General features: G+C 30.8%; 1 protein-coding gene and 1 long non-coding RNA gene across 2 annotated transcripts in view; one reads left to right on the plus strand and one right to left on the minus strand.

The window, feature by feature from the left end:
• The window catches only part of LOC146997089 (uncharacterized), a 269,854-nt gene that overhangs the window by 152,324 nt on the left and 93,468 nt on the right, over positions 1 to 24,062 (minus strand). The window lies entirely within an intron of this gene.
• The window catches only part of LOC118192833 (uncharacterized), a 204,965-nt gene continuing 199,495 nt past the window's right edge, over positions 18,593 to 24,062 (plus strand). Inside the window, exon 1 of the mRNA XM_085816623.1 lies at positions 18,593 to 18,706. The gene's annotated coding sequence lies outside the window, so the exon portion shown is untranslated. The remainder of the gene's footprint in view (positions 18,707 to 24,062) is intronic.

Raw genomic sequence — 24,062 nt, forward strand, 5'->3', positions numbered from 1 at the left:
AATCTCAAACGCTTATTTCCTCGAAAAAATTCCAGAAAGAATTAAGCATGATTTAATTGGCAATAATAAATGAATGCGTTATCTTTGTTGTTGCGAAGCTAAGTTTCTCTAGATTGGCAACAAATCCACTAGTCTCCTGTTTCAAATGTAAACATCAATGGCCGCCATTAATAAGCGGCTTAGCGGCAATTAAACAACTTTAAAATTGCTGATAATTCTGAAAATATTGCACGCAGATTTACTAAAGGCATCAAATCCTTAACCGGAAGATAAAAACAACATAATTCAATCATTTTTAAACCAAAAAATGTACAATTTACAAACATATAAGAGTAAAGAAACTGAGATCACTGAGCCGGGTAACAGAGTGGATATATATATAAATATATTTATATACGTTTGGTGCTGCCGATTGCAACCCAAATACGAGGTGCACATCTACATGTTATAGCAGTCCTATATACAAAATTTCAACGTTCTGAGGTTACTCGTTTTTGAGTTATGCGAGGTACGTACGTACGCACGTACGTACATATGTTTGTACAGACGCCACGAAAAATTCTCTTCAGAATTAATTTTAAAGCAGTTTTATAATTTTTTTTGGAGGAAAAGAGTATTTCATTCTGTCCTTACGTACAGATATCACGCATAAACGTCGTTAAATTGCATTCGATAGCGGTGAAAATGCATATTTTCGTTGAAATATGCTGCCTGAAACTTTTCGCGATTACAATACTTCCTTTTTACTTCGTACAAGGAAGTAAAAACGATACCTAGGACATGAAATTTTGAATAATGCAGTCCTCCACTCGAATATGGGCATCGGAAAGCCTAAATTTGTAATTTGTTTATTTATTTCATATGTTGTAAACATTTATTTAAGATTTCAAAGCGTTCTATTAACATTAACATCGCTTGCATCTTCAAGCACGGATATTTTATGCACGATTATTACATTTCTTTCTAGTATTATGTTATTAGCGTAAGAACGCAAAGACGGTACAACGTCTAACGGTATATTTTGCGTCGAATAATATTGAATGTCTGTATCACTTTTCAAATCCCGTTTTGAATCTCCCGTGGAAAAAAAACACCCCTTTAAAATCTGGAAGCTTTCAGAATTTTTAATTATTATTAGTTTTTATTTATACGTACAAATTAATAATTATCTTATAGCAGATTCAAAATCAACTCAGTTCGATGGAAATAATTCAGTTTCTGCATTGTTATCTTTAAATAATAATAATAAAGAAAAGGAGAATGTCATGAGTTATATATGGAAACGGATGTACTGCTACTTGCCTGTGGTTTCGAAAACTCCAGAAATCTTTTCTTGAATTGTTATGAGATCGACCCTTGTTATGTCTATATCGCGCGAGAATTAGCTTGGCAGTTTTGCTTAAAGATGATTAGAATTAAACTGGAACTTTTAACTGATCCAGACATGCATTCATTTTTGAAAATCTTCGCATGGGGGTTTAAGTACTACTGTTAATCGTTTCAGTAAAGACAACAATTAAATATGTGAACAATTGTATTCTACAAGATGACACTAGGTATTCTGTCTGCTGAGAAAGAATAATTAATGTGCTTGGACCATGGTTTAACCACTTTCAGCATGTGAATTTATAAAATCACTTAGAATTGATGATGATAGCGGAAAATGTAGTTATCTATCAGAAGTAGATTTGAGATATCTGAAACAACTTCACGACCTAGATAGCAACTATCCGCTAGCTCCTAAAAAACAACAAATTAATCTTTCATCTTATGCAAAGAATATGTGTGAAGGTCAGAAAGGATTATTTCTGGGAAAAGCCATTACATTTGTTCCAAACTCATATGAAAAGAAAATGCATTCGAAAAACTTAAAATAATATGTAAAGTTAGGGATGGGTTTGGAAAACATTCAACGAATTATTGCATTTAGACAGGAAACATGGATGTAACTGTAGATAGAATTCAACACAGAACAGCAGAAACTGGCGAAAAGTGATTTCGAAGAAGACTTTTATAAATTAGTGAACAGTTTGGAAAGGCAATAGTAAATTTGAGAACTCTTGCCGATTACGATTAGTAAATAATGAGAAATATTTGAAAAAACTTGTGACATCTCCCACGTTTAAAGCGGTTACCATTTTTAATGATGATTTTGCAGTAGTAAACATGAAGAGAACAGAGTTTCCTATACATGTTGGATGTCCCGTATTGGATATTAGTAAAATTCTTATGTACTATCATTTTGATTTTATGAGGAATAAATGCAGTAAAAATGCTAAATTACTATTTACTGATACGGATTTTTTTTGCTATGAAATTGAAACAGATAATATATATCAGGATACGCTAAAAAATGAAGGTTACTTTAATTTATCTGATTTCATTTTTCATTTTGCATATTCCCCTAAGAATAAAAATCTGATGTGTACACCACATGACTTCCTTGTACGGAATATTAAATTATACGCATTTTTCTTGCATTTCATTTAAACGTATTGGATTGAATTAAATCTACTTTGCCGACAGCAAATAAACCACGATAAAATAAATGTATTCTTTAAAATTCACTCTATTTGTTTACCATAGCGACATTCTGGCGCTAAGTTCACTTAACAGTATTATATTTCGTTCATATTATAACTCAGAATGCACAAAATTTACATCATTTAAAGAATTAGCTAATCGTTGCCACATGTTCTATTCAAATACTATAATAAAGCTAAAACGATGTATAAGAGAAATAAAGCAAACAAAACAAAAAAGAAACAGTTTTTCACAGACGATTCAATATTTCTCATTCAATTAATCCAGTTCTCACTTCGCGACAAGGCAAAAATACATAAAAACTCAAAATATCTATATTAAAAATTACGAAATAAATCTCAAACGCTTATTTCCTCGAAAAAATTCCAGAAAGAATTAAGCATGATTTAATTGGCAATAATAAATGAATGCGTTATCTTTGTTGTTGCGAAGCTAAGTTTCTCTAGATTGGCAATAAATCCACTAGTCTCCTGTTTCAAATGTAAACATCAATGGCCGCCATTAATAAGCGGCTTAGCGGCAATTAAACAACTTTAAAATTGTTCATAATTCTAAAAATATTACATAGAAATTTACTAAAGGCATAAAAATCTTAACCGGAAGATAAGAACAACATAATTCAATCATTTTTAAAGCAAAAAATGTACAATTTGCAAACATATAAGAGTATAAAAATTGAGATCACTGAGCCGGGTAACAGAGTGGATATATATATGTAAATATATTTATATACGTTTGGTGCGGCCGATTGCAACCAAAATACGAGGTGCACAACTAACATGTTATAGAAGTTCTATATACAAAATTTCAACGTTCTGAGGCTACTCGATTTTGAGTTATGCGAGATACGTACGTACATAAGTTCGTACAGACGCCACGAAAAATTCTCTTCAGAATTCATTTTAAAGCAGTTTTATATTTTTTTAGAGGAAAAGAGTGTTTTATTCTGTCCTTACGTACAGATATCACGCAAAAACATCGTTAAATTGCAGTCGATAGCGGTCAAAATGGATATTTCAAAAGGATTTGATTTTCTAAATGCGAATCTTCATGCATTTTTCGTTATTCAAATCTTTCAGATAACCTAAGAAAATTTTATACGTTTTAACTCAAAACTTGGCAACGACTAGTTTTACTGACACTTAAAAGAAATGTTTATTAAAGAAGAACAAATTATTTTGCAATTTCTGAGAACCTTATATCGGCTCGCGGAAAAACATTCAGCATTTGAAGAAAAGAATTATACGAATGTTTACAAGTAATGTAAGCAAAATTCCTTTCTTGCAAGCAAAGCTTGTTTGTAAACTTGGATAACAGAACAGGGCAAGAGTAAGTGAGCAGAACGCCAAGACTTCACATAGGTGTAGTCTTTTCGCACTGTTGCACCGGATAAATTATTTTTAAGTTTCATAAAAAATACACGTATCTCATGCTGTTTTAGAATTAGGCAAGCTACTTATTTTGGATGCGATCAGAAGAACATCTAACATATATTACACAAAACGCTGCTTTTCAAAAGCACCTATATCAACTTATCAACTGAAAAGTGGTTGAAATTATTTTCAAGAAAATAATGTCGATAATATCCACGTAATAATATCCAAGCTCTTTCAGAGGCAAAGCTCCTTCTGAATTTATTTCTTTAAAAAATAATCTGAGTCAGCTGATGAATCGAGTGAGGAATAATCTGTTGGTTTTGAAATACGTCCGGCACCCGTGTCTGATATCGTGAATTTAGTTACATTATAGTGTTGCGAGACCCCAACTGGTCAGCAACTATGGTAGTGGCTGCTATGAACTGTAAATTACACAAACTCGTAAGAATGGTTTAAATCCCTTTTTATTCCACTTTAGAAATAACAGCTGCGTTCACTTGACGCTCACAAACTACGCCGACCCGGCGGTTTAACAAAACAGAAATGTGAAACTAAAAATAAATGACAGGATGAATAAATAACGAGATCACTACCTACGAGGCTCTAAAATCGTAACTAACTTAACCGCGTTCTAAGATACAGCTGAGATTCAGCAAGCTTACTGATTAAGCAGTTGAAGATTCAACGAACTACCGAAGTAGGCACACAGGCCGAAACGCGCGGTTCTTAAATTTCTACCTAGCAACCTTCACGCTCGTCATTCAAGAAGCACACATACAATCTCGTTTCCCTTCTATTTAAACTCAAATTACTTCTGCTAAAATTTGAATATACTGCGCGTTCTACTACAATTTACATACTCTGGCATTGGCAATTCTAAGGGAAAGTAAAGGCTTGACAGGAAAGATAGCTAAAACTTAAAATAAATGTTAGTTAAAATAAATATAAACCCTACAAGATGTTCGAAGAATATTAGTGTTAGGGAGGAGGAAATGAAAGCTGGGATGCGTGGAGACAATTTCTCTTCATTTTCTCTCAAGATGAGCACGAATGAATCGGATACGTATCCTGGAAGAGGAGAAAAATAAGGAGGATGAGGGAGAAGGTGAAGATGATGACCACACGCAGAATAAGATAGTTACATGGTACAGATAAGAACTGAACGATTTCAGATTTTCCATGAGATTTGCCAAGCAATATTCATATATGTTGATGTTATGAAGCTTCGGAGCAAAAATTAAACGTCTGATATTAATTCAAAATCTAAACATTCTAAATGTTATTCTTTCTTAAAAATATTTTCAAAATTTTATTCTAGGATTTACAAATATCCTATTTTTGAGAGAAAATCTGCAAAAATCAAACTTGATAATCTTCTGCGCATTGTACATATTAACAATTATATTTCGATATTTCAAATTCCAAACTTACTTTCGATGAAATTTTCTAATTTAATAATGCCTACTAATTGAATATAAATTTGATGAAGGTCGGAAAATCGGGGACCTAAATATGTATATTAAAGAAGATGCAACTAATTTGCATACTTGCAACCTAGAACATTCTTTGCGCGTTTCTTAACTAATCTTCTTTTTCATTTTTTCATGTTTAATTGCGTTATCAGCTAAAAGTCCGATGCGTTACAACGGCTTTAACCTAAGAGGCCATTACAGATGGATGTAAACTGCAGCCTTAATTAGTAGCGAATACTTTTGAACCAGAAACATTTATAATTATGAACTGCGATTAGAATTCGGTGTATTACCTCTTGAACAATTAAACTTGTATATGTCTGTGATAATTAAATGACGCTAATTCTATTCTATCAAAATGGAGCGTTTCAAATGTTTTCTTCAGCGAATAATAAGACCAAGTCATATTATTCGCTGAAGCACATAACATTCCGTACTAGGGACACTTTCTCACATCACAGGTAAAACATACAAACAGGTTCATAAAATTCTCACATTACAGGTACAGGAAATTTTCTAACGGCCGAAACTAACCAGAACAACAAGCGATACTCGTATTTCTGCACCGATTAATACCAATCAATCATCCTATGACCATTCATGTGATTGTTTTAATAATCTCCCTTCCTGCACTGATGGTTGGTCTTAGTGATGCTCGTGCTTTTTCCGTTTTCCGACATTATTTTTCAGAAAATTATTAAAATGAAATTTCATCCTTATTGGAAAATATTAAAGGAAACTATACTTGCAGACCACATACACTCTGTTGATATCGGCAATTTTGTGTTAATGGAAATTCCAAAGTACTCCTTGGAGATATAACGAAAGTTATACTGAAAGATGCAAAAGGTAAGTGACGACGAAAAAAGAAGCAATTTCTTCGAAAGTATAGAAGATGTAATAGTAAGAATTTTATGAAACATAATATATTACCGAAACAGAAGTTCAGTTGTCGAACGCATTAAACAGGCTAGAAAATGTATCTCGATGCCAAAATTTTTAGTGATGATATCAACGGACTGTTTTACAGAGGTTAGGATTTTTCAGTCAACGTACCTTCATATCAAAATATCAAGTCATGTCTTCTTAGAACACAGAGGAAAGATCAAGATTCCACACTGGACTCACATAACATTGAATACCAGATTAAATTATTTTTACCAGTTTTATTAATTTTCTTTTATACGATGACAAAGACATGGACAATCTTATTACTAAAAAGAGAAAATATGTTTCATTAGACAAATTATTTCATGAATGGAACTTTTAAAGCTTGCACATTTTGATAGCTGGGGACGAACATGCCGTGATAACTATAGCATATGTTCTGATGCAGGGTTAAATCAAAGAATTTTCTAACGAAACCTTGCAAGATTTGGATGAAAAGTTCGGTTGGAATTCAGAACATATAATGAGTTTTGTACAAGGATGGAGTTTTATGTTATTCTTATATACAACGTGTGTACGAACCAGTTTTCCTTAAAAAGTCATCCACGAAGGTACGCCTTCGCCTAGCCAGATAATCCTCATGTGCTTTGCGGCAGTTCTCTTCTCCAAACGCCTCATCTGAAGTTCAGTCAGCTCTTTAAAGCACCCAAAAGAATTCCAAGATATGAAAACTACCAAATCGATTGTGCGTATTTCTAGAAAGAGCGCATTCAGATGGGCAAGATGATAAAAAGAACCTTAATGAACTTAGATCAACGAACATATTAAAAATCTGATGTGTACAACACATGACTTCCTTGTACGAAATATTAAATTATACGCAATTTTCTTGCATTTTGTTTAAACTTATTTGATTTAATTATATCTACTTCGCCGACAACGCATAAACCACAATAGAATAAGAGCATTCTTTAAAATTCCCTCTATTTGTTTACCATAGCGACACTCTGGCGCTAGGTTCACTTAACAGTACTATATTTCGTTCATATTATAACTCAGAATGCACAAAATTTGTATCATTTAAAGAATTATCTAATCGTTGCCACATGTTCTATTCAAGTACTATAATAAAGCTAGAACGATGTATAAAAGAAATTAAGCAACAAAACAAAAAAGAAACAGTTTTTCACAGACGATTGAGTATTTCTCATTCAATTAATCCAGTTCTCACTTCGCGACAAGGCAAAAATACATAAAAATTCAAAATATCTGTATCAAAAATTACGAAGTAAATCTTAAACACTTATTTTCTCGAAAAAATTCCACAAAGGATTAAGCATGATTTAATTCGCAGTAATAAATGAAGGCGTTATCTTTGTTGTTGCGAAGCTAAGTTTCTCTAGATTGGCGCGGCCTATTGAAACCAAAATACGAGGTGCACATCTACATGTTATAGCAGTCCTACATACAAAATTTCAACGTTCTGAGGCTACTCGTTTTTGAGTTATGCGAGATACGAACGCGCGTACGTACATACGTTCGTACAGACGCCACGAAAAATTCTCTTCAGAATTCATTTTAAAGCAGTTTTTTTTTTATTTTATTTATTTATTTATTTATTTATTTATTTTTTTGAGGAAAAGAGTCTTTTATTCTGTCCTTACGTACAGATATCACGCAAAAACATCGTTAAATTGCATTCGAAAGTGGTCAAAGTGGATATTTTCGTTGAAATATGCTGCCTGAAGCTTTTCGCGATTACAATACTTCCTTTTCAATTCGTACAAAGAAGTAAAAAAGAGTATAAATTCAGTGATATTTTCACTTTTGTGTCGAATCACTTTTTGACATAGAAGGATGCTGAGACCAAATATTATAGTTACACATTACTTTAAAGAAATAATACTGCAAGTATAAATAATTTAGTGAATACAAAAAGAAATGCATAATAAAACTTAACATTTTATCGGGGACTCTAAAGATATGCTACGCCAAAAATTTTGTGGTTGTTAAATTATCGATTTGTAAATCTGAAGCACTGTATGACAACAGGATGTACTACGATCGATGCGATGTTTTCAAATGAAAGCATGATAACTGATGTGTACATGAGTCCGTATAATTATAACTGCCCATTGTACGGGAGAATATAATAATAAAAAAATGACTAGTTTTTCGATTAACATTTACCCATAAAATGTATACACAAAACGATCAACCGCAAGTCGATAATTTACTTAAAGCTCTTTGCTGTTCCGCCAATTCCGTGTCTTAACATGGAACTGGCTGGCGCGAATATCATGTACTAAATGCATCAGATTTTTTTTATATATATATATCATTTAATATCGGTTACATTAAAATCAACGGAATGAAAACAAACTTCTTAATACTTGTTCTTTTACATCAGCATCAGTTATATTAGAATTATCCAGAATGGTGTGATGATTCTGAAATTAACAATAACAAGCAATTGTAGAATTTCAAATCAACATTATTTGAGCATAACAAATAGTATAATGCATATGCCGAGACTTGCTGTTCAATGATTTGAGGCATATACGTCGTATATTTGAAACAGCATAATTGGTTATTACAAAACTTGAGCACAAGTAACTTGAGCTCAAGTAACAAGTAGTAGAGTGCTCAAGTAACTTGAGCACTTTGCTTAAACTCAAATTGCTTGAGTATCAGAGCATAAATAAATGGACATAATATTGTTTTATTGTTATTGGTTAATGAATGGTTAATGGAATTTTTTGTTTGAATTTTATTGGATAGAATTACTGTCTTTTGAGGTTTTTTGTTGTTGTGATACACACGTCACTTCCGTTTTATAGCAATCACTTAGGTTGCATAAATCGCCCACCAAAAGAAAAAATACGTATAGATCGTAGGATCTATGAAAAAAATAAGAATTATGTGCGATAATAATATCTTGAGTTGTTGTTGCTGATATTTATTGCAATAAAATTCCATACTGTGTATACTGGCTTCGATAAAATTAATAAAATGTATGAACATGAACTTAGACAGCCAATATTGCAAGTCGCATTACCTACAGTTTTTTTCAATTAATTAATTTATACAGTTAATTACAACAATGGTCATAAATATATTTTTTCATTTTCTTGTCAACTCTAGCACATGCGTCGTATAACTATCCTTTGCATTCTAGGCACTGAATTATATTCTCTTCGTGGTCTTCCTCACAAATATTACAGGGAGATAACGCGATGCGAAACAATATGGTTAACTAAGGTGTAACTCGATTTGCTGAGAAAAGTGTAGTTATTGCGTTGATATTTCGCCTAATATTAAAAGGTACGACTTGAGCAACTGTACCCTAATTGCCATTAATTCTGAAAATTTAGAGAAATTTGTGTTAAGCATTTTAATGTCTTTGAAATAGAAAGGAGAAATAATCAGATTGAAAAGGCAGTCTTTAAAGGCTATTTCAGACACAAGATTAAAGTTTTATCCTTCAAATATATCTTAGAAAAACTCAAAATTTGAAACGCTCTGTTAATTAGTTAAATAGGGATAAAATATTCGTTAAATCGAATTTTTCTGAAAAAATGTTTATTGGGAAAAAAAGAAAACAAAAAATTCGTCAAAAAAAAAAAAAAAAAAAAAAAAAAAAATTATTAATTGTAAATGGGGGAGTGACCGTTTTCACTGCTGAAATTTAATGCGCATTTATAATATTTTTGCAATTCTCTATAATTTTTATTATTTTATGTAGGATTCTGTTTCTTCAGTTTCATACTCGTAAAATAATATTTAAAAAAAATCTGAAAGGTTTCAGATTTTAAATTATGTCCAAAGGGGCTTTTTTTTAACGTTTGTGTTACCTTTATTTATTAAATATCATGCCCTACGTAGTCAAACTATAAAATTCAGTTCAACAGCAATATCGCAAATGAATTTTAAAATGAGCATATCTATAGAATTTCGGATACAGAGTCTCGCACGCTGGAGATAATTTTTTTTTTCCGTACAGTGTTGCCATTGCTCGCTTTAAAATCGTTTAGTTTTTTAATCAAAAATTCGTTGAAGTGTTACAAAATATGAAATCGATAAATTTCAAATTCAAATTAGGGCTTACACATGACCATATTATATGGAAGATTATGTTATTCAAATTTTGAAGATTCTTCATGATTTAATTTCTTTAAATATAAGACAGGGCAATAATATATGGTGGCAACGATTTGAAAAGTGATACAGCCTTTTAAAGTTGTCTACGCAAAATACCAAAACGAAATTAATAGTCCTTCAGGAAAAATTGCACCTTTGCACTAAAAAAAGACATTCTGGAGAAATCAACGTAATAACTTAGTTCAACAATGGACAAAAATTAATCGAAATTTTTACTTAGATTTACATTTTATTTACATGTATTGTTTCACTGTTTACGAAAAGCACTTCATTGAAGTCGATTTTACGAGTTCTTATCAATGAATCATCGTCGAGAAATATTATGTTTAAATTAAAACAGCATCTTCGCAATTGTAGTTTTCAGAGCCCTTGGGACTTGTACGTAGGTAACCAAGTTGAAATTTGATATATGTCTTCATTTCGCATATAAAATTATAGTAAAAATATTAATTTAATCGTTAGAAACCAGTAAAATACATTTCTTATGAAAAGACCTAGAACACAGAAAATTTAAGATGAATTGATTTAGCAGTTTATTCCAAATATGTTATATTAGCATTAGTCTTCACCTCTGCGATCGGTATTCGATCTTGTCAAAAACAATTATGAAAAGCACAATACTATCTTGCTGCTGAAACAGTTTAGTGTCAAATAAATTAAAATGTAAAGTTCGTTTTTTATCTTCAGATAAATTTTGACGTGACATAAATAAAAAGAATATATGGGAAAATTGCTACATCATACCTCTGAAAAATGTTTGGAAAAAACTGGTAAATTTTTTTACAAATTTATTATTTCTATCAACTAACAAACTGACATTTTTTTAAAACATGTTTTCACAATATGTATAAGATTAATTTTTAACATACATTCTTTATTTACAGAACGATGAAAAAGTAAGATTTTGGCAACCGATTATCGTAAACTGTATTAGGAAATCTAAATCCTGTCAGCAGTATTTATTTAAAAATATTAATATAATTTGCAAATGGTTGATCATCGGATTTTATAAGACCCGATGCTGGAGCGTAAGATCCCGCATCACTTTTCAACTGTGTTGCCACTCTGCAAAACGTAAGATATTCGTCTTTCAAATTTAATAAAAGAACTCAGCTATTTAAAAGAAATATACTGAGCTATTTAAAAGAGATACCACATCTTGATACAAAATACTTTTATTTTCCACTCTCCAGTTTGTTGCTATTTGAAGAAACCTATGATATTTAATTTTCTTCAGATTTAATCTGTCTGTTACTGATTAACAGAATAAGTGATTTGGAAGAAATATTGCAGTTAAGTCTCTGTTAATAATTAATAACTGGACTCCCGTAAAATAATGCTAGCTAGGTTTACTAAAAGCGTTAAATATTTTTCTTTTTAATAGTAACATTATTAGGCAGCTGCTTGCGTTAGCGGCTGGTTATTCGAAGCATGAAAGGGGAATCAACAGGGATTCAACGCATGGGCTAAAAATTGTATTCTAGAGACAGAAGTTAATTCCTTGTAGACTAAAAACAGTATGGTAACACTAATACTGTATCGGGAATTCTAAAGACATGTTGTTTTTAAAAATTTGTGATTTTGCTGTTGAATTGTATTGGGAATAAAAATGAAGAAAATGATGTTAAATAATAAAGTTAAAAAGACAAAAAAGATATGTACATCATCTTGTTAAGAAAGCTGATATGATAAACTGAGAAAAGACAGGAAAATGTATGGCAAAACAAATGCACGGAAGAAAAAAAAAGAAAATGTATGGCAGTATTTTATTATTCTATTCGGAATTTAAGATAAGCCCCTTCTAAAAATTTTGTAATTTTACCGCTGAATTTTATACGGCGTAAGTGCGAAGTGATATTTAATAATAACGTTAAAAAGTACAAAAAAGTTGTGCAAGGAGGAGTGAATCCAAGGGCAAATCCATAAACTGAGAGCGTAAACAACTTTAGCATACATACCCTTCGGCATGACTTGAAAATCTGAATCTTTTCAGAATTTTTTTCTTTTACGTTCTTACTTGCGATTTTGCGTCGGTTCACTATAAATGTCTGTTTCACTTTCAAACTGTTGCCACCAAATCTTAGAGTCCTGCATTATTTGAAGAAATAAAGTAATGAAAAATCTGCATAAATGTAAGTATAATTCTCGCACCATTGTGATCTAACAACGGTACCTAGAGCCATCGAATTTTGAATGACTTAATCCTATTGCGAATAAGGGCATGTGGAAGCCCAAATTGGAAATTTGGAATTTGTTTTATTATCGATTTCATATTTTGTAAAACTTTAACGAATTTTTGATCAACAAATTCAAGGATTTCAAAGCGAGCAATGGCAACGTTATACAGAAAAAACCTTTTTATCTCCACAGTACGCGTCTCTGTATCAGAAATTCTAAAGATATGTTCATTTTAAAACTATTTTTGCTGTTGAACTGAATTTTATGGTTTAAGTGCGAAGAACATGATATTTAATAAATAAATGTAACACAAAAATTTTTTTAAAAACGCCCCTTTGGACGTAATTTAAAATCTCAAACCTTTCAGATTTTTTCCCCCTTTTCCTTCTTTTATTTATTTATTTATTTTTTTCATTTTTTTTTTTTTTTTATTTATTTATTGTTTTTACTTCCTTGTACGAAGTAGAAAGGAAGTATTGTAATTCTAAAAGTTTCAGGCAGCATATTTCAACGAAAATATCCATTTTGACCGCTATCGAATGATATTTAACAATGGTTTTGCGTGATATCTGTGCGTAAGAACAGAATAAAAGACTCGTTTCCTCCAAAAAAATTATACAACTGCTTTAAAATTATTTCTGAAGAGAATTTTCGTGGCGTCTGTACGAACGTGCATACGTATTTCGCATAACTCAAAAACGAGTAGCCTCAGAACGCTAAAATTTTGTATATAGGACTGCTATAACATGTAGATGTGCACCTCGCATTTGGGTTGCAATCGGCCGCACCAAACGTATATAAATATATTTATATATATATCCATTCTGTTACCCGGCTCAGTGATCTCAGTTTCTTTACTCTTATATGTTTGTAAATTGTACATTTTTTGGTTTAAAAATGATTGAATTATGTTGTTTTTATCTTCCGGTTAAGGATTTTATGCCTTTTGTAAATTTGTGTGCAATATTTTTAGAATTATCAGCAATTTTAAAGTTGTTTAATTGCCGCTAAGCCTGTTTTTAATGGCGGTCATTGATGTTTACATTTGAAACAGGAGACTAGTGGATTTATTGCCAATCTAGAGAAACTTAGCTTCGCAACAACAGAGATAACGCACTCATTTATTATTGCCAATTAAATCATGCTTAATTCTTTCTGGAATTTTTTCGAGGAAATAAGTGTTTGAGATTTACTTCGTAATTTTTAATATAGATATTTTGAGTTTTTATGTATTTTTGCCATGTCGCGAAGTGAGAACTGAATTAATTGAATGAGAAATACTCAATCGTCTGTGAAAAATTGTTTCTTTTTTGTTTTGTTGGTTGAATTTCTTTTATACATCGTTCTGGCTTTATTATAGTATTTGAATAGAACATGTGGCAACTATTAGATAATTCTTTTCTTTAAATGATATAAATTTTGTGCATTCTGAGTTATAATATGAACGAAATATAATACTGTTAAGTGAATCTAGCTCCAGAGTGTCAATATGGTAAACAAATAGAGTGAATTTTAAGGAATGCTTTTAATCTATTGTTGTTTATGCGCTGCCGGCGAAGTAGATTTAATTCTATCCAATAAGTTTAAAGTTTAAATGAAATGCAAGAAGAAATGCGTATAATTTAATATTCCGTACAAGGAAGTCATGTGGTACACATTAGATTTTTTTTTAATAATTTTCTTTCGTTTTTCTATATTATAATTTTTATTGATAAGCTCTGTCGCGTTTTCCGTAGTTCTTTAGCGCTATTAGCGCTAATTCTGCTCTGAAAGTCTCTTTCAGAACAAAATTTGCTACTTACTTCAGTTATACTGTAGCTAACCAGTTTTTGTAACTTCCTTTCGTTCCGTATATCGTCTATTAATTAATTTAATAATAGGCTGCTATGTAAGTTTATAAAAATCCACGTACGTAAAGAGTAGGAGCGATAGCTCAGAAACCGCATAGCGGTACGTTTCAGGGAATTCTACCAAACTTATAAAATCTTTCACTTTACCACAAAATAACTTCGTAACTTTTCTGTAGGATGCTACATACATAGTTTTGAATATTTACATTTCTATCAGCATATAAAGAAAAATAACTGATTAATTTTCGATTCATAAAATGTTTATCAATCTGTCTTAGCAGATTTTCAAAAGCTGATCAGTTAGTACTACACAAACCATGCGTGTTTTGTAAACTATAGATTATACTGTGAATGTACAGTATAAGATATAGTGAAGGTAAAACGTTACCTTAGTGTTAGGATAAGTTGTTAGTCAATATTTTTTAGTATTTAAAGAAAACTACTCGGTGTAAAATTTAGGAGACTAGTACGATTTTGGCAGTTATTTCTTAACAGATTGTTTCTTTCTTTATTATTCTTTACTTGCACTTAAACATAGTTTTTCTCTGTCTATATTTTGGAGGAAAAGAGAGAACTAAATGTAAAAATTGATAAAAAAATTCGTTACTGTTATGCATATTAGAATTTCGTAAATTAAATCAATTTTTTAAAACTGTCATTTTTAAAAATAAAGTGCATTTTTATCACAGATATGCTACTAATTAATTATTAAAGCTTTCATACTCTTTTTCTTGCTTATTTTATGTTATTTTACTAAAATGCATTCCAATGATCTCAGAGATTATGTGACTTATATACAGATAGTACAAAGAAACAAAGTAGATGACCGCGGAGATGATGTTACTCATGTATAACTAACGTAAATAAACAAGTTCATTTTCCCTCATCTCTAGTAGAATACATCTTTTGTTTTAAATAAATTACACGTTTTAAATTTCTTTAATACTGATGTTTATTTCCTCAAATATTCTTTTTTTTGGGGGGGGGTAGAACAGAATTCTGGTTTCATTTAAGCAATTTTGCTATTGCAGGTTGGGGAGGAAATTAAATCGGAAAGTGCTGATCTAAAATGATCTCCGTATTATGTAATAAGATGCAATCTCACTTAACGACAAGATGTTCCGGTATCAGGGAAAAACCATGCGCAATAAGCTTTAAGACCTTCAAATCATTTCACAGGGACTCTCAGCAGAGATTTTTTATTATGTCAAAAGTTTTTGAACTGACGTAATTTGAAAGAAAAGAAGAAATACAGAAAAAGACTTAGCTTTTTTCATTAATAATTACTATCACTTAATCTTTCTCCAAGAACATATATCATTAAAATAAAAAAAAAATCTAATGTGCACCCCACATGACTTCCTTGTATGGAATATTATATTATGTTCATTTTTTCTTGCATTTCATTTAAACTTAATTGGACTGAATTAAATCTACTTCGTCGATAGCGCATAAACCACAACAGAATAAACGCACTCTTCAAAATTCACTATATTTGTTTACCATAGCGACACTCTGGCGCTATTTCACTTGACAGCGTTACATCTCATTCATTTTATAACTCAGAATCCACAAAATGTTTATCATCTGAAGAATTATCTAATCGTTGCCACATGTTCTATTCAAATACTATGATAAATATAAAACGATGTATAAAAGAAATCAAGCAAACAAAAACAAAAACAAAAACAAAAAAAAAGTTTTTCACAGACGATTGATTATTTCTCATTCAATTAATTCAGTTCTCACTTCGCAACAAAGCAAAAATACATAAAAACTCAAAACATCTATATTAAAAATTACGAAGTAAATCTTAAACACTTATTTCCTCAAATAAATTCCAGAATAGATTAAGCACGATTTAATTCGCTGTAATAAAAGTAGCGTTATTTTCATTGTTGCGAAGCTTAGTTTCTCTAGATTGGCAACAAATCCACTATTCTGCTAAGTTTTAAATGTAAACAAACATAGCTGCTATAGTAAAAATAATTAGACTTGACCTCGCTTAAACAACTTTTAAATTGTGGATAATTCTACAAATATAGCGTGCAGATTTACTAAAGTCATGAAAACCTTATCCGGAAGATAAGAAAAACTTAATTCAATCATTTTTAAAACAAAAAAATGTACAATTTACAAACATATAAGAGTAAAGAAACTGTGATAACTGAGCCGGGTAGCAGAGTGAATATATATATAAATATATTTATATACTTTTGGTGCGGCCGATTTCAACCAAAATACGAGGTGCGCATCTACATGTTATAGCAGTCCTATATACAAAATTTAAACGTTCTGAGGCTTCTCGTTTTTGAGCTATACGAGATACGTACGTACGTACAGATGCCACGAAAAAATCTCTTCAGAATTCATTCTAAATCAGTTTTATAATATTTTTTGGGGGTGGGGAAGGGAAAGAGTCCTTTATTCTGTCCTTACGTACAGATGTCACGCAAAAACATCATTAGATTGCATTCGATAGCGGTCAAAATGGACACTTCGTTGAAATATGATACCCGAAATTTTTCGCGATTACAATACTTCCTTTTTACTTCGTACAAGGAAGTAAAAATGTGGCGGAATACCGATTTAAAAGCATAGCAGCAAAAAGGATAAAACTATTTTTCTAAAATTTCAAATAGAGGAGCACACCAAAATTCATTCAATAATTCGAGTTTCTTTAACATTATTATATATATAATAAATCCGCTCCTATGAAAGGTTGTCATAATTCTCAAAAGTAATTTTATTTCAGTAGACACACATGTTAAATTTTCTTGAGCAATTCTTTAATTAACATTTTTTGTAAAACTAGAAATTTAACAGAATAATAAGATTCCGTTTGAATAAGCTGTATAGATGAATAAAGAATGTTTGTTATATTGAATTGTTTCAGTGTAATTTATTACCCGTATATAAATACATTTGATAACTTTAGTTGTTCGAATCTTTTTTTCCTTTGTTTTGTTTACAGTGCTTGTTCTTCAGTATTTATTGAGAAGGAAGACTGTGTAACATTTGCAGGCAATAGTTTAAAGTGCGAACATTTTAAACACTAAGCATGTGCTAATCAAGAAACTGGAGTTTGGGCTAGTAGCAGATTTCCGCTAGAGAATGTAAAATAAAACAAGCAATAAATAAAATAATACATCCTGGTGCTTTTAAGTTGATTGATATTTAATGAATAGTTTTTAACTGAATGACTTTAAAAATGTAAAAACGAACATTCGCCTTTAGTTAGTTAGAAAAAAATTCTGCATATTTTTAAAGTAGCTATCTTTTTATACTTTTAATTTTAAATGAATTTTCAGCTTTGTGACATAAAAATAAGTATTAGTCTTATTTTAATTTAATTTTACCGTTATTCTATCGAATATTTTGTTCTAATCCCATCTTAAAAATATAAGAATGCATAGTTCCAATTTTGCGCATACCATTTGTAAACTCTCAACTTAAAAATTTTTGTTTAATTATTTTTTTTCATAAAGCGATAATTTATAGAAGCTTCAAGACAGTTCAGTTGATAATTTATTAAAAAAATATGAGTTGCGAAATATTTTATCAGCAATGGCGGATGCATTTAATTAAACACGCGAAACTGATTTAATTTAGTCGGGAGTACAAATTAGTTGCTACAAATTGTACAAATGCATTTTCAAATATTATGCACTATCATCAGCCAATATTCATCGCTGCGTAGCCAATGGTATTCATCGCTGGAACTCTGCTATACCTTTCAAATTTGAATCAGTTCGAAAAGCAAATTATCTTTTGATGCTCCTCCAGTGCAAAAGCACTGGAATTTCATTTACTCCACGCCTTTTGACAATGGCTTAAAACGACCCTCTCTCCCCTTCCCATCTTTCATACTGGGAAGAAGCTATTTTCTGCTTTCCCCCCTCCCTCACTTATCTCCCTTTTTAACTTCGCAACGCCGTCGTGCGAAATCTCCCTTTCATCTTACCCATTTTGGGCCCCTGCAGATATAACAGGAAGTGAACGACTAACGTGGTACAGGCTGTTCGAAAAAGCTCTTTCCATTTGCTGAATCCTGGCGAACAAAAGCGATCCGGGTACTTCAGCACGTGATGGCTAGGAACCAATCAGCTTCTTCTGTCTACACATACGCCGCTTGCAGAGATGAAGGCGGGCGCCTACGCTGCTTGGGAAATCTAGATTGCAATTGCCAATACGACAGCTGGAGTCCGTAATTCGTTCATTAACGCCGATATAAGGGGTAAGTGGCTTAGATTCAATTATATTTTACTTAATTTGGATGTATAGCTTTCACCATGGATCTTCAATTGGTGAATAACGCATTATTTCCATGCGAATTTAAGGATCAACTGATCCAACCAAAACAATATGGCGGCTGGTACACACTTCTGTGTTCGAATCGGGAGGATGATCATAATATTCTTAGCTTTAACTATCTTACATGTTTAGTACTGTTATGAAAATTGATCAGCATGTTCTTAAACGTTTCTAGAATGTCTCTGAGTGCAATCTAATGTGTTTGAGGTCTGTAATATTTATTAAACTGTGAAATACCGACGCCATCGCTCAGCTCCCGTGCTGTTGACATGGCGGCTGTTCCGAATGCGTCATAAGTAGAGAGGACTTTAATTTTAAATTCATAACTCCTGATCAGAGCTTATGAATAATTGTAAACTTCTTGTAGTTAATTTTAAAGACTTCCTACGTCCGTCCATATCATTATATTTGTAGTTTATAGTTATTTTTATAACGATTCTGTATGGTTCATGACGTTGTTCGAACTTAAAATGGCGGCCAGAGGAAGTGATTTGAAATAGTTTATTTTTAGATTCACTATTAAATAAAAATATAAACGTAAAGCATAAAAATAATATTATGGACACAATAATCGGAATCTCTAGTTTATATTTAGATACTTGCCATGACCATAGCATTGTATTTGACGGAGATGCGAACTTGAATTCCAAAAGTCGCAAATGTCGCATTTTGCCGCATCGAGTTTACTGGTTAACTGTATCGAATTAAATTCGTATTTTTAGCTGTTTTCCTAACATGTATGATGTTTTAAATAATAAATAGTTGAGGAATAGAAATATTTTAATTGCTAAATTAAAGTGTTTTCTTGTTGATTGGATTAATTTTAGCCGTGCAATATATTTTATTAAGATTGTGTCATAAATAAAACTGGTACCTGTTATTAAATTATAATTTTCGATATTATTCTGGAAAATATATCAAATTTCTCTTAGTATGCTCATCGATATTCAGTGCAATATTTGTGATTTGCTGCTAGTGCTACTAACTATTATTTTGAATGGCTGATTGTTTATTTTGAATCAGTAATCGAATCCATTATGTCACGAAATACATTTGTTCGAATTCTTGAAGATATCATGCGAAACCTATCAAACAGAATGAGCTACGTAGATGTAGTTGAACTTCCGAGGTATTCCAAATGCTAAATAAACGTTGAAATTATAGTTTAGGAGCAATATTTAGATGGCCAGGAATGCATTTTCGTCTGTTCCATTTCGCCCAATGATGGATGGAAGTCACGAAGTTTTTCAGCATCTTTCTGGGCATGCGTGTGGTTGGAGGAGTAGGGAGAACTTCATGTGCCATATTTTCTTTTTATCAAGACGTTGGTTGCGTAATGCGTCAAGTTTTCTCTAGCGCTAATTAATGGGAGTGGAGTTTTAGCCGTTGCAGAGAGGGATTAAGGGCTTCTTCCTTGGTATTGAGCGCTATGCATTTATTTTTATGCGATGTATTTGTTGCGCAGTTTTCGACTAAGTCTACGATTAATTAAATTAATTATATATATATATTTGCTAAAGCTGCAAAATAATAAACCAATAATTCATAATAATTGATAATAAGAACTTTCCAATACCATCTCCAAGGAATACAAATTAAAAACCGTGAATGAAAAAACATTTTTTTTTCCTATAATAATAATTTAAAATACTAATTAAAATTCTGACTAAATTTTTTTTTTCATTCATAGTTTTTAATTTGTGTTCCTTGGTATATGGAAAGTTTTCTTATTATAAATTATATATATATATATATATATATATATATATATATATATTAATTTCATTTTTGGTTATAAGTTAATGATAATTAAAATCGGATGACAACATAAAGGAAACATTAAAATTTCACTTAAATGAAAATTTATCAAATTTTTTTATAGAATGGTTTTGTGATTTGTAAGTATTTAATTTTAAATTCTAAATTTATTTAAAGGCAGTTATTTTGATATATTTTATTTAAATCATGCGATTAGTAAAGACAAAGTCAAACGTAACGTTAAAATGCGATAAGAGAGTTTTACAGCAATATTATTAAAATTTTTATTACCATGCAATATTTTTTATTAAATGTTTATTAAATTATTTTTAATTAATTAAAATAATTGATTTTAATTGATTAAATTATTTTAATGATATTTTTATTAAATATTAATATCATTAGTTTAAATCTTATGATTAAATAATCGCGTTAGAATTTTAATTTAAACATATATTCTGTGAGTTATAAATCCAGTAATTATATGAAAATTAGAAGTAGTCATTTTAACTTATTCTGCATCTTAATGTATTTTTAGTTGATATAGAATAATCTAGATTTCATTCAATAATAATATCGATTAATTAATTGCATTAAATAATGTATTGATTTTAGCTCTAGGTAAAGGTGAAAATGAACAGGTATTTGGGGAAAAAAAAAAAAAAAAAAAAAAAAAAATGAACATCTTATTCTTGATAAAATACGTGTGAAAACATCAAACTTAATTTTATTTTTAAACTAGACTGGATTATTTTTGGAATAATTGTAGTCGCCTTTCTCTTTTTCTAACACCATATATGCATGCCATATTACCTCTAAAAGAATAGGTTTATTAATTAATAATGTTAAACAAATGAAATGTCTGATAGTAATAAATATAATTGAGTATGAAATTCAATAAAGAAAAAGTCATTTAATTAAATTCTAGTGGCAACCAAAAATATGAGATACATCCTGATGACCTCATAGATCACGTGACTTATGTATAGCCAATGTAAACAAACAAGATTGATGACCTCAGAGATCACATGACTTATGTACAGCTAATTTAAACAAACAAGTCCATTCTTCCTCTTCTTTTGCGGAATGTATCTCATTGTTTAAGATGACTATTTCATCGGTTTCTGAAGAAAAAATTTGAATTTTTTATAGCTGCATGGGATTGAAATACAACCACTGGAGTTGATAAGTATATCTTCATCATGCGCTTTTTGAGTTTTTATGAAAGGTTTACATGTCGATATCCTCCAGTCAACTGAAATAAAAATATTCGTGTAACATTGCAGAGGTCAATGAATTCTTTACTTCTCTTATAAACATGAACTGCTATCATCTCTACCGTAGATGATATTAAGTTGAAAGATTTTTCGAGAGGAAAACTGGCTGTTATTTGAATTACATGGATAAAACCTTAAAATTATCTGTGGAGTCTGACTGCTTCTGAACATAGGAATCCATAGATTAATTTTTTATTTTTAAACAAATTTAAATTTAAAATTTAACATACACGTATAAAAGCAAATTTAAAGCCAAATAGAAAAAATTTAAAAAAGGCAAATTTAAAGCCCAAATAATTTTTTTTTAAAATGTGCAAACATATAAAAGATTTAATTCTCGAACTAATCTACAATATCATTTAAATTCAGAAGCATAAGCAAATCCAATCCATGAACATAAATTCACTAATTTAGCAAATTAAAATTAATCCAAACAATTTTTTTTTAAAAATGCATAAGTGAATGACTGTTGAGCAGGCAGGAGACAGACTTATCAAGGGGAAGTTGCCTCCAAACCTAACTCTCCAATCATTCAATTCGTGTTTCGTCATTCATGCAGGTAAGGGTAAAAGTCAAAACCAAAAGTAAAAAGAAATACTAATAAAGTGGTACCCTTAGAAATTAGCATTTAAGAATTAAAGTTCTAAAAGGAAAAATCTAATGAAGTCTTTTGAGAAACAAGCAAGTAAAGTCAAGTATTAAATTAAACTTTTTTTAAAATAACATATAAACCAATAAGAAACAAAAAGAACTAATTCACAATTTTTAAAAAACAAATATATACTTAAAAATATAATTTCATATTTAGAAAATACTTAAATACTACATAAAAAATTTTAAAAAATACTTAAGTAAATGGTAAGTTTTAATTCTAACTTACCTACTATATGAGTGTTGGGGTCTGCAAAAGTGTTTTTAAAGAGAAGTAAGTGTGTTCTTCAAATTAATTATATAGATGGCACTTATGTAGGTAAAGTTGAATGCCAATTATATAGATGGCACTTATGTAGGTAAAGTTGCTGCTGTCTTTGTTACATTAAAAATTTTTTACAAACATTAATATTAAAATATATAAAAATAAATCTAGAAAAAATTAAATTAAAAATTAAAGATCCTAAAGGTATGTAATGATCAATTATTTAGGGAGTTAAGTAGCTGAGCCAATCAAGAGATGTAAGTTTGCTTGAAGTAAAATAGAGTTAAGTGGTATTGTGAATTAATAAATGTAAACTGTTTGTAATGTGAATATGCTTTTTTTTATTTATTTAGAAATTTAAAAGTCCATATAATATCGTATTGATAATATGAGCAAATAATTTTTTTCGCACCGCAGTTGAATTGTCAGAGAGACAGAGCCGTTGTTTCTGCTGAGGTGACCAAGGTAGTATTAGGCAAAGTAATCTGCATAGCATCGGTAGTTTACTTGTCAAAGATCCTTTTTACTTGCTTATACGATAGTCGCGAAAAATTTTGGATGCTACAATTCAACGGAAATATCTATCCATTTTGACTATTTTTTTGTGCGACGTCTATACATACGAACAGAATAAAGGAACTTTTTCATGTATTTTTTCGTGACCATCTGTACGAACGTACTAACTCAAAAACTATTAGTCGTAGAGCGCTGAAATGCAGTAGAACTGTAATTATCCGAATTAATTGGGACCGAACCCCATTCGGATAATTCCATTTTTTCCCGAAGAAAGGGTCTACGTGCACTTTAATTATTATATGTACTGTATGTTGAAAATGGGGGGGGGATTTTAAAAGGTTTTAATTAATTAAAATGAAAAGACAACACTTTTACGTACATGTTATACAGCGCACTGTGCAGTACTTACAAGTGCTGAAGGTCATTTCTTGCTGAACATTTCTGTCAAAGTATGCTGTTTGACTGTCTTCATCCATTTTGGGGCAGCTAAGTCGCGCGTCCACCCGACAATAAGAAGTTGCATGTGATTACACTCGGGCTGACGGTCCATCCACTTCAGCGCAATTTCAAGGCCGGAAGACGCTTCAGTAGCTTATGGTCCCGTGTCTGTTTCAACTTCGACACTAAGGTCATCTTTTTCCTCGACACTTTCAATAATTTCATCATTTAGAATTTGAAAACCAGGGTCTGACGAATCATACACCATACATTCTGCTGTATCCTCAACATTAACTTCTGATCATCGAGGAGTTTGCAAAAGAATGTTTCTTAATTCCTCAAGTGACACGTCATCCCCATCTTCTCTCTCTCTC

Source organism: Stegodyphus dumicola, chromosome 5 (assembly GCF_044657685.1).
Source record: "Stegodyphus dumicola isolate Sdum_Otavi_A_Nest chromosome 5, ASM4465768v1".
NCBI classification, from domain to species: Eukaryota; Metazoa; Arthropoda; class Arachnida; order Araneae; family Eresidae; genus Stegodyphus; species Stegodyphus dumicola.